The sequence below is a fragment of the Cervus elaphus genome, chromosome 28 (assembly GCF_910594005.1).
Source record: "Cervus elaphus chromosome 28, mCerEla1.1, whole genome shotgun sequence".
NCBI classification, from domain to species: domain Eukaryota; kingdom Metazoa; phylum Chordata; class Mammalia; order Artiodactyla; family Cervidae; genus Cervus; species Cervus elaphus.
Window position 1 is genome coordinate 16,064,027 of NC_057842.1, and position 12,133 is coordinate 16,076,159.

Here is a 12,133-nt window from a genome sequence, read left to right on the forward strand (position 1 = left end):
AGAGTGAGTTTGGGAGTGTCCCCCAGCCTGCAGTTTTTGAAAGACTTTGATCAGGATGGGTATTAACTGACATGAAAAATACAGCTGATGCATCAATAGATTAGATGATTCAGAAGGACACATCAGTAAGCTGAAATACAGAGTAATGGAAATCACCCAATTTCAGCACCAAAAAGGAAAATTAAGACAAAAATTTGAGGATAGTTTAATGCATTTGGTGGATAATATCAAGCATACTAACATTCCCATTATAGGGATTCAAGGAGGCGAGAGAGAGAGAAAGATAAAAACTCACACGAAGAAACAATGGCTGGAAATTTCCCTATCTTGGTGAAGGAAACACACACAAGTCCAAGAAGCACAGACAGTCCAATACAGGGTCAGCCAAAAGAGAGACATGCCAAGACACATATTAAAAAACATTAAACCAAAAGAGAAAATATTCAAAGCAGAAAGGGAAAAGCAACAAATAACAAGGGAATCCCCATAAGGGTAACAGGTGATCTTTCAGAAAAAATGCTGCAAGCCAGGAGGGTGTGGCATGATATACTTAAAGTTATGAAAGGGAAAAACTTACCAGCATGATTATTGTGGCCAGCTAAGATCTCACTCAGATTCAAAGAAGAACTCAGTAGTTTTACAAATAAGCAAACGTTCAGAAATTCAGCACCACCAAAGGTGCTTTACAACAAATGTTAAAGCATGTTCTCTAGGCAGGAAATAGAAGGGAATGAATAGACTTGGGGGGAAAAAAAACAGAACCATAAAGTAAATAGTAATAGTTTCATACATATCAAAATTTAATTTAATATAAATTGATTGAATGCTCCAACTGAAACACAGAGTGGTTGAACTGAAGCAAAAACAAGATCCATATAACTGCTGTCGTTTATACATCCATGCGACACGTAGGGACACACACAGGCTAAAAGTGAGGTCCTGGAACAAGATATTCCATGCAAATCGAAATAAAAAAAGCTGCAGTAGCAATTCTCGTATCAAATAAAACAGACGTTTAAATAAGGATTATTGCAAGAGCCAAGGAAGGACACTAGATAATGATAAAGAGATAAATCGAGGAAGAACATATTACAATTATAAATAAACATGCATCCAACATAGGAGCACCCAAATACATAAGACAAATACAGCTAACCATTAAAGGGGAACTGGACAGTAAAAAAAAAAATAATACTACGGGATTTTAACACCGCACTTATACCAATGGGCAGATCATCCATACAGAGAATTAATATAGAAACAGGCCTTAAATCACACATTAGACTAGATGGACCTTATTGATATCTTTAGCATATTCCATCCCAAAACAGCAGAATACAGTTTTTCGCTCAAGTGCACATGAAATACTCTCCGGAATGGAGTATATTTTGGGTCACATATCACACCTCGTAAATTTAAGAGAACTGAAATCATAGCAAACATCTTTTCCCGATCACAATGCTAAGTGATTAGGGAGCACTTAAAGGGAAAAAAATTGTATAAGACAGAAACACATGCAGAAATCAAACAGGTCACTGAAGAAATCAAAGAGGAAATTTAAAAATACCTAAAACCAAATGGCAATGAAAAAATGACAACCCCAAACCTATGTGATGCAATTAAAGCAATGCTAAGAAGTAATTTTTTAGCAATACAAGATGCCTACCACAAGACATGAAAATAACATCAAATAAAAAACCTAATCTTACACCTAAATAACCTAGAAAAGGAAGAAAAAGAGTCATAAAACCGCCAAAGTCAGCAGAAGGAAACAAATGATAAAGAACAGAGCAGAAACAAGTGAAAAAGAAATGAAGGAAACACTAGCAAAGATCAATCAACAGTAAGATAAGTCTTGGAGAAGATGAACAAAATTGATAAATCATTAGCCAGACTCATCAAGACAAATAGGGGGAAGACTCAAATCAATTCAAGAGAAAAAAGGAGACATTACTACAGGCAACACAAAAAGAGAAAGGATCGATCGTAAGACACAATTAGAAACAACTATCTGCCAATAAAATGGCAACGTGGAACAAATGGACAAATTCTTAGAAAAGTACAATCTTCTAAGACTGAACCAGGAAGAAATAGAAAATATGAATAAATCAATCACCAATCACAAACTCTAACTATGAACACAACAATCACAAGCACTACTAACTGTGATCAAAAGTCTCCAACAAACAAAAGCCCAGGACTTCACAGGTGAAAGCTCTCAAATGACAGAGATGTGACAATCCCTATCTTGATAGCCACCAGAAATGTGGAGGGAGGGATATCCCCAGCTCATTCTGTGAGGCAACCATCACCATGAACCGAAATGAAACCAAAATGCCACACAGAAAAGAAAATTACAGGCTAACATCACTGATGAACAGAAACACAAAAATCCTGAGGGAAATGCTAGAAGAAAAAAGAAAAACACACTAAAAGGATGGTGCACCAAGTTCAAGTGGGGCTCACCCCAAGGATGCAAAGATTCCTCACCATCTGCAAGTCAGTCAGTGTGATACGTGATATCAACACATGGAAAGATAGAAACTATATGATAATCTTGATAGATGCAGAAGAAGATTTTGACAAAATTTAACACCAGTTTATGATTTTAAAACGCCCTGTAAATGGGCATAGAAGATACCTACCTCAACATAATAGAGGTCATATAGGAAAATTTCTCAGCAAACATTACTCTCAATGGTGTCAAAATTTAAGCATTTCCTCTAAGATCAGGATCAAGACCATGGTGCCCACCCTCACTGCTATTATCCAATATAGTTTTGTAAGTCACAGACACAGCAATCAGAGACGAAAAAGAAAAAGAATGCTTACCTGAAAAGAAGAAGTACGTCTCTCATTGCTTGCAGATGAGCTGTTTATTCACAGAAAACCCTAAAGATAGAACCAGAAAAGTAAGAGCTAATCAGTGATTTTTTTTTAGTAAACACAAGCTACAATATTAATACACAGAAATCCTTTGCATTCCTATAACACACCGAGAAAATCAGAAAGAGAAAATAAAGAAACAGTGCCATTTCCCACTGCAACAAGAAGAAAAACATAGCTAGAAATAAACCTGCCTAAACAAACAAAACACCTGTATGCAGAAAGATAGGCTGTATGATGAAAGATGTCAACAAGGAAACACACAGATAGAAAGACATGCCATGTTCTTGAATTGGAAGAAATCAATGTTGTGAAAATGACTATACTACCCAAAGCAAAATTCACCCCTATCAAACAATCAATGACATCTTTTTAAAGAACTAGGAGTAATAACTTTACAATTTATAGGGGAAAAAATAAGACCCAGAATGGCCATAGCAATCTTGGAAAGAAATGTGGAACTGGAGGAATCAACCTTTCTGACTTCAGACTATACTACCTACCAAGCTAGAGTCATCAAGACACTAAGGTACAGGCACAAAAACAGCATCATAGAGCAATGGACCAAGATACAAAGCGAGGGATAAACCCACACTCCTATAGGCACCTTTTCTTAGACAGGGGAGCAAGCATGTACAATGGAGAAAGGACAGAAAAGAGAGCCTCTTCAATAACTGGGGCTGGAAAACGGGCAAATGCATGTAAAAGAATGAAATTAGAACACTTCTTAACACTATACAGAAAAATAAATTCAAAATGGATTAAAGACCAAATATAAGGACAGAAACTATAAAATTCTTAGAGGAAAACATAGGCAGAACACTCTTTGACATTTATCACAGCAAGATCTTCATTGACCCACCTCCTAGAGTGACTGAAATATGAGCAAAAATTAAAAATGGAATCCAGAGAAACTTCAAATATTTACACAGCAAAGAAAACTATAAACAAGATGAAAACACAGCCCTCAGCATGGGAGAAAATGATTGTAAATGAAGCAACAGACAAAGGATTATCTGCAAAGGACACAAGTAGATCACGGGGCCTGATATCAGGGAAAAGGCAACCAACTAAAAAACGAGCAGAAACTTGGACACATTTCTCCAAAGAAGACATGAAGAAGGCCACCGAACACAGGAGAAGATGCGCCACATCGCTCATTATTAAGGAAATGCAAATCAAAACTCTATGAGGTATCACCTCACACCAGTCAGAATGGCCATCATCAACAATTCTACAAATAATAAATGCTGGACAGGACATGGAAGAAAGGGAACCCTCTTGCACATGTAAATGGATACAGCCACTATGGAGAAGAGAATGTAGGTTTCTTAAAACACTAGGAATAAAGCTAACATATGACCCAACAGTCCCCTACTGGGCATATACCCTGAGAAAACCATAACTCTAAAAAGACAGATGTACCCCAATGTCCACTGAAGCACTATTTAAAATAGCCAGGGCATGGAAGCAACCTAATGTCCATCAGTAGAATAGTGGACAAAGAAGTTGTAGAATATATACACAATGGAATTTTACTCAGCCATGAAAAGGAAAAAAGCATGAGTCAGTTTAATTGAGGTGGATGAACCTAGAACCTATGATACAGAGTGAAGTAAGGCAGAAAGAGAAAAACAAATATAGTATATTAATGCAACATATGGGATCCTGAAAAATGGTACTGGTGAACATTTGAAGGGCAGATATAGATACACAGATGTAGAGGAAGGGCTTGAGATCTCAGCTGAAGAAGAAGAGGGTGGGATGAATTGAGAGAGTACCATTGAAACACCGCCACAACCGTATGTAAAATAACTAACTAGTGGGAAGTTGCTATATAACATAGGGAGCCCAGCATGGTGCTCTGTGATGACCTAGAGGGTGGGATGGCAAGAAGTGGGAAGGAGGCTCACCAAAGAGTGGATAATATACTTATGGCTGATTCATGTTGATGTAGGAGGGAAAATGACCAAAATTGTAAAGCAGTTATTCTTTAATTAAAAATAAATAAGTACAATCCAAAAACTATCATTCAACATGTCTCTACTGTTATCTAAAGCTATATAGGATCATCTATTCCTAGCTACTTTTCCACTATATATTAGTGCTTATAAATGTTGCTAAAGGTTTTGAAAATATGATTTTAATAGCTACACAGTATTCCCTAATATCTAATACATAAATTATAAAAATTTCAGTCTCATCATAGAATCATAATAACAAAAAGGTTTACATTTAAACTAAAGCTTCCATTTTCATTTCAGTTTAATGAGAATTCCTCTGAAGATCTAAAATTATTATGAAAAGTAAATTATTTGGACTCCTTGATTTCATCTGTTATGCCTTATTGTCATTTACTTCTATGGACTCTTTGACTTTTGACAATTTTGCCTTTGACTGTACTGTTTCACTGAGATAAAATCTTAAATTGAGGCATTAAGAATGGCAAGAAGAACCCTAGTTAACTGTGAGTCACTCAGTCATGTCCAGTTATTTATGACCCATGGACTGAAGCCCACCAGGTCCTCTGTCCATAGAATTTTCCAGGCAAGAATACTGGACTGGGTAGCCATTCCATTCTCGAGGGGATCCTCCTGACCCAGGGGTCAAATCCAGGTCTCCCACATTGCAGGCAGATTCTTTACCACATGAACCACCAGAGAACCCTGACCGGGGTGTACATGGATGTACAAATCCTCAGAAAAATATTAGCAAACCAAATGGAACAATACATTAAAAGAATCATACACTGTGATCAAATGGAATTTATCCTATACCTGCAAGGATGATTTATTATCTGCACATCAATCAATGTGATACACAATATAAACAAAATTAAGAAGAAAATCATGTGATCTTCTCAATAAATGCAGAAAAAGCTTTTGACAAAGTGTAACATCAATTTTGATACAATCTTTCAATACAGTGGTTATACAAGGAACATTCTAAAGGGTATATACCACAAGCCCACAGCTAACATCTGACTCAGTGGTGAAAAGGTGAAAGATTTTCCTAAAAGATCAGGAATAGTACAAGGATGCAAACTCTCACCAACTTTCTTCAGCATAGTACTGGAAGTGTCCTACCCAGAGTAACCAGGCAAGAAAAGGAAATAAAATGCATCAGCATTGGAACAGAAGAAGTAACACTGTCACTATTCGACTATGACAGGATTTATATGAAACCCTTAAAACTTCACCAAGTAACAACTATTAAAACTAATATCAGCAAGATAGCAGGGTATGAAGCATCAGAGAGAGACAAGAACAGTCCCATATACAAATGCATCAAAAAAAAATAACCTGAAATAAATTTAACCGAAAAGCAGAAACACCTGTACAATCATGGACTCCAAGACAGAGAGTCTGGGTTCAAATCCCAGCTCACCCGCTGACCTGTAGAGTGACCCATGGCAAATCACACAATGATCTGAGGCGCAACGTAGTCAAGTAAAATGGACACAGACCCAGGATCTCCTCCCAGGCTTGTGAAACTCCAAGGAAATGCTTGGGCCAAGGGGTTGGAGTGTCTCCAGGAGCCTCTTCTTGTATGATCTCCTCTAGAACCAGACTCTCCTAATCCTGTGGGTGAGGGTCCAGGGTAGAACCTGGGAGCGAAATGGGACTGGACGAGGACCAGGACAAAAAAAAAAAAAAATACTAGTTTTGTGTAATGAAGGGAAGCCACGTCCTTTCCAGATCTCACAGTGGGGCCTGCACCAAGGGACCAGGGGATGCACAATCAGAGGTGATAACTCCAACCCCCCCAATAGCACGGATGGAGCCTTCCTAGCAAGGACCTTCTCTCTGGTCCAGGCTCCAGTGTGATGTGGGGTTGCTCCCTGAGTTCTCCTTGGCTCCACCAGCCAAAGAGCTCCCAGGAGCGGGAGGTCTATTAAACCACAGGTACCTGAGTGTCAGAATGGCACAAGGATGAACAACATTGAAAATTAGCTATATAAAGCCCATGGGCTGGTATCACATGGAGGTCATGCACTGAGACGTCACACAGGAAGGATTCAATGCAGGACTGATACAGCACAGAATGGGGCAGAAACAGGCCTGGATAGGCTCTGGGACCTAGGAAAAAGGACTCGCCTCCCCTTCCTGCCTATTTCGAGACCACTCAGTGGGAGGACCAAAAGGAAGACTCAGACATCACCCCCTCTTATATACAAATTTCTGGTTCTTTAATTAGCTTTCACGAGGCCTGGTGTGTCCATATCAGGGCTTCGTTTCTCAGATTGTACTGAATATTTAGGCTCTTTCGTGCTTCCATACACAATTTGGAATTCTTTCTTTTAGTTCCCTGAGAACATCCCTTGATATTTTAAGAGGAATAACCTGCAAATTATTAGCTTGATATCCTGGATTACATTAGCTTGAGACAGAGAATTGGATTAATATTTAGAACTATTTCTGGGACCTGTGAGCTAAAGGCAAATTAAAGAAATGGGTTCCATGAAAGGGGACATCACTCAGGCAAGTCCTGGCACTGGATACTTTTAAACTGCAGTACCAAATGTATAGATGTACCAGTTTTAAAGATTTTTAAATAGAAAGATGGTAACGACAACCTTATATGCAAAACAGAAAAAGAGACACAGAAGTACAGAACAGACTTTTGAACTCTGTGGGAGAAGGTGAGGGTGGGATGTTTTGAAAGAACAGCATGTATATTATCTATGGTGAAACAGGTCACCAGCCCAGGTGGGATGCATGAGACAAGTGCTCGAACCTGGTGCACTGGGAAGACACAGAGGAATCGGGTGGAGGGGGGGGGGGGGATCGGGATGGGGAATACGTGTAACTCTATTGCTGATTCATGTCAATGTATGACAAAACCCACTGAAAAAATAAATAAATAAATTTAAAAAAAAAAAAAAAAAGAAAAGATTTTTAATGCTCTCTCTCAATCGCTCTATTCTCAATTGCCATGCAGAGACTCTACTGATATACCCCGGATACTCAGGTCGCTTGACAAATGGTCAGTCCTGAAACAAATGATAAAGTCAAATGATTAAAAAGAAAAAGAGAGAGAGCAAATAAAAATATGAATATCCAGGAATTCCCTCCTGGTCCTGGCACTAAGACTCTGCACTCACCAAGCAGGAGTTGAGATTCGATTCCTAGTCAGGAAACTATATGTCACAGACCACAACTGAGACCCAGAGCAGCCAAAAAAAAAAAAAAAAAAAATTAAATACGAATGCCACAGACAGCATAAAAAAATAGTGGTATCCATATATTTCTGATAAATGTTATTACAAATGGGGACACTTCCTTTTCTTGAAACGACCTGAGGATTATTAGAAATATATTAAGGAAATTTAACAACAAACAAAAAGCAACAACAGAAAATATACTATGCCAAACAAAAGAAGTCAGACACAAACGAAAACACATGATCCCATTTTTATGAAAAGCTCAAAAAACAGATCTAATCTCTGGAGACCAGCAGATAATTGCCTGCCTGGTGTTGACCAAAGTGGTTGGGAAAATGCCAAGAGACGATTTGGGGTGATAGAAACATTCTGTATCTTGCCTGTGGTGGCTGTACCTGGGTGTATTTATCTGTCAGAAATCATAAAACTATACTGCTAAAGTAAGTTTTATTGCATGTTGATTATACTAAGCTCATGAAAAGATAATTAACATTGTTTGTCACTAGAGAAACGCAATTTAAAACCACAATGAGAAACCACCTCATATTTAAGAAAGCTTCAACATAAAGATCAGAAACAACAGAATAGAACAAGGCTGCACAGGATTAACAAGTGGAGGGAGACCGTGGAGACACTGGAACCCTGCATCTTGCTGGGGAGAATGGAAGATGATGTGACCACTGTGGAAAACAGTTCGCAGATTCCTCCAAAAGTTAAAATTACCATATGACCTGGCAATACTGCTCCTAGGTCCAAATCCACAAGAATTGCCAGTAGGGACTGCAACAGATACTTCTACATGAATATTCATAACATCATTGTTAACAGCGAAAAGGGAGATGCAACCAAAACCTTTTTCAGGGGGAATGGATAAACAAAATGTGTTATAACACAGTTACCCCTCAAACAACACAGATTTGAACTGCACAGGTCCACTTACACCTGGATTTTTTTCAATAAATACATACTATGAAATGTCACAGGGTTTTTGAATCCACAGAAGTTAAACTGAGCTGATAGAGGGCTGACTGTAAAGTGTACACGGATTGTTGACTACATGGAAGGTCTTAATACTTTTTGCTTTCATAGACCTAATTTTGTAAAGGGAATGGTGCTCAGAGATACAGCTTGAGCTTTCACCTCCCCCTGCCTACCTCCCATCTTCCTTTTGAAGTCTGAGAGACGCCTCAGTGTCCGCCGGGCCCACAGCATGACTTTCCGCCTCTGCTCTGTTTCTGGTGCCCCTCCCATTCCTCGCCCAAGAGTTGTCACAGCTTCTTACTTCTCAGGCCCAAGCAACAATTCCATTCTTGGCTCCTTCCTTTTCCACCAACTCCAGCCATGAATTGAAGAAACATAAAGTTGATTCTGTCTTTGAAATGTATCTATTTCTACCCATGTATGAACACTTGCTTTATTACACTACTTGTACTAGTGACTTCCCTGATAGCTCAGATGGTAAAGAATCTGTATGCAATGCAGGAGACGCCGGTTTAATTCCTGGCTTGGAAAGATCTGCTAGAGAAGGGATAGGCTACCCACTCCAGTATTCTGGCCTGGAGAATTCCATGGACTGTGCAGTCCATGTGGTTGAAAAGAGTCGGCCATGACTGAGTGACTCTCACGCATTCACTCACTGACTCAGCACCGGAGAGCAGGGAAGCAGATTTTCAGTTCAGTTTAGTTCAGTTGCTCAGTTGTTCCATGTCCAGTCCTAATTGCTGCTTCCTGACTTGCATATAGGTTTCTCAAGAAGCAGGTCAAGTCGTCTGGTACTCCCATCTCTTTCAGAATTTTACACAGTTTATTGTGATCCACACAGTCAAAGGCTTTCACATAGTTAATAAAGCAGAAATAGATGTTTTTCAGGAACTCTCCTGCTTTTTCAATGATCCAGCAGATGTTGGCAATTTGATCTCTGGTTCCTCTGCCTTTTCTAAAACCAGCCTGGACATCTGGAAGTTCACAGTTCACGTATTGCTGAAGCCTGGTTGGGAGAATTTTGACCATTACTTTACTAGCATGTGAGATTAGTGCAATTTAGAGTAGTTTGAGCATTCTTCAGATTTGCCTTTCTTTGGATGTGGAAAGAAAACTGATTTTTTCCAGTCCCCTGGCCACTGCTGATTTTTCCAAATTTGCTGACACATTGAGTGCAGCATTTTCACAGCATCATCTTTTAGGATTTGAAATAGCTCAACTGGAATTCCATCACCTCTACTAGCTTTGTTCATAGTGATGCTTCCTAAGCCCCCCATGACTTCAGATTCCAGGATGTCTGGCTCTAGGTGAGTGATCGCACCACGGTGATTATCTGGGTCATGATGATCTTTTTTGTATAGTTCTTCTGTGTATTCTTGCCACCTCTTCTTAATATCTTCTGCTTCTTTCAGGTCTATACCATTTCTGTCCTTTATTGAGCCCATCTTTGCATGAAATGTTCTCTTGGTATCTCTGATTTTCTTGAAGAGATCTCTAGTCTTTCCCATTCTGTTGTTTCCTCTATGTCTCTGCACTGATCGCTGAGGAAGGCCTTCTTATCTCTCTTTGCTGTTCTTTAGAACTCTGCATTCAAATGGGAATATCTTTTGTTTTCTCCTCTGCTTTTCACTTCTCTTCTTTTCACAGCTATTTCTATGGCCTCCTGAGACAGCCATTTTGTTATTTTGCATTTCTTTTTCTTGGGGATGGTCTTGATCCCTGTCTCCTCTACAATGTCCCGAGCCTCCATCCATAGTTCATCATGCACTCTATCAGATCTAGTCCTTTAAATCTATTTCTCACTTCCACTGTATAATCATAAGGGATTTGATTTAGGTCATACCTGAATGCTTTAGTGTTTTTTCCCACTCTTCAATTTAAGTCTGAATTTGGCAGTAAGTGTGATATTATGTAGCCATTAAAGGAATGAAAGTGAGTCATTTGTAGAGATGTGGATGAATAGTCAGTCATACAGTGAAATGAGACAGAAAAAAAAACCACACTAAATATTGTATATTTACATGTAGATATGTGTGTACATATATATATGGGCTTCCATGGTAGTGAAGAGGAAAAGCTAAAATTTTACATAACCACATTCTCCTTCTCCCTCTGTAACTCAGCTGCTGCTTCTGCTGCTAAGTCACTTCAGCCGTGTCCGACTCTGTGCGACCCCATAGACGACAGCCCACCAGGCTCCGCCATCCCCGGGATCCTCCAGGCAAGAACACTGGAGTGGGCTGCCATTTCCTTCTCCGTAACTCAGCTGGCCCCTTGCAAAGTCTAGATCACATAGGTACATAGTCTCAGAGTTGGGACCTTCAATACTAGCAACTGGAGTTTATCTCACTCACCCTTGTCCTGGTCTTTGCAATCACCCAGCCCCTCCAAATCTGCTTCATCCTGCCTGTCCAGGCCAGGCAATCCCCTCCCAATTTTGACCACTGTTCCCGTGCGCATGAAACCCCTTAATTTAAATCAGCCTATTAACAGCTAGTGTTGCCCACTACAGTCTGTCTATAAAAACTTTGTAATCCATTTTTTTGGGACTCAGACCTTGAAGCGTTAAATTCTCAGGGCCCGCCAGTATAATATCTGAATTCTCCAACTCTCCTTATGTGGTGCTTGGTCTCCCGAGTACTGGTTTCTGCAACATTTCTGGAGACCCCAGCGAAACTCCAACCACGCCGGCCCCTGGAGCCATCCAACTGGTGGCTCGGCTGGGCCAGAGTGAAGGAACCCCGAGATGAACAAGGAGGCACGCCACCTAATGGTATTCTGCGTTCCCTTTCCATCTGCTGTTCCGACTCTCCGGATGGCTGAGCCCCAGTGGACTCATTGAAGGGACGGACCAACTCACCAGGAATGGCCACAGGATAAGGTAAAGCTCTGGGGCCAGGCCCCAGGCAGAAACCTACCCCAATGGGTATAAAAGGAGACTGATCACCTCCTTCGGCTCCCAGGAAGGGATCATCATATAGGGAGACCTGGGGACTTGGGAGAAGGGAGGCATCGTGATAGCCACTGAATGATTGTGAGTGTGTGATTGCGGATTGCTGATTTCTGAAGTGAGAGAAATTTTTCTTGTTGGAAAATACAAAA

General features: G+C 39.9%; 1 long non-coding RNA gene across 1 annotated transcript in view; it reads right to left on the minus strand.

The window, feature by feature from the left end:
* LOC122685439 overlaps positions 1-12,133 on the minus strand; it is a 30,370-nt gene that overhangs the window by 9,438 nt on the left and 8,799 nt on the right. The window contains exon 2 of the long non-coding RNA XR_006338389.1: positions 2,833-2,892. This is a non-coding gene — a long non-coding RNA (uncharacterized LOC122685439). The remainder of the gene's footprint in view (positions 1-2,832; positions 2,893-12,133) is intronic.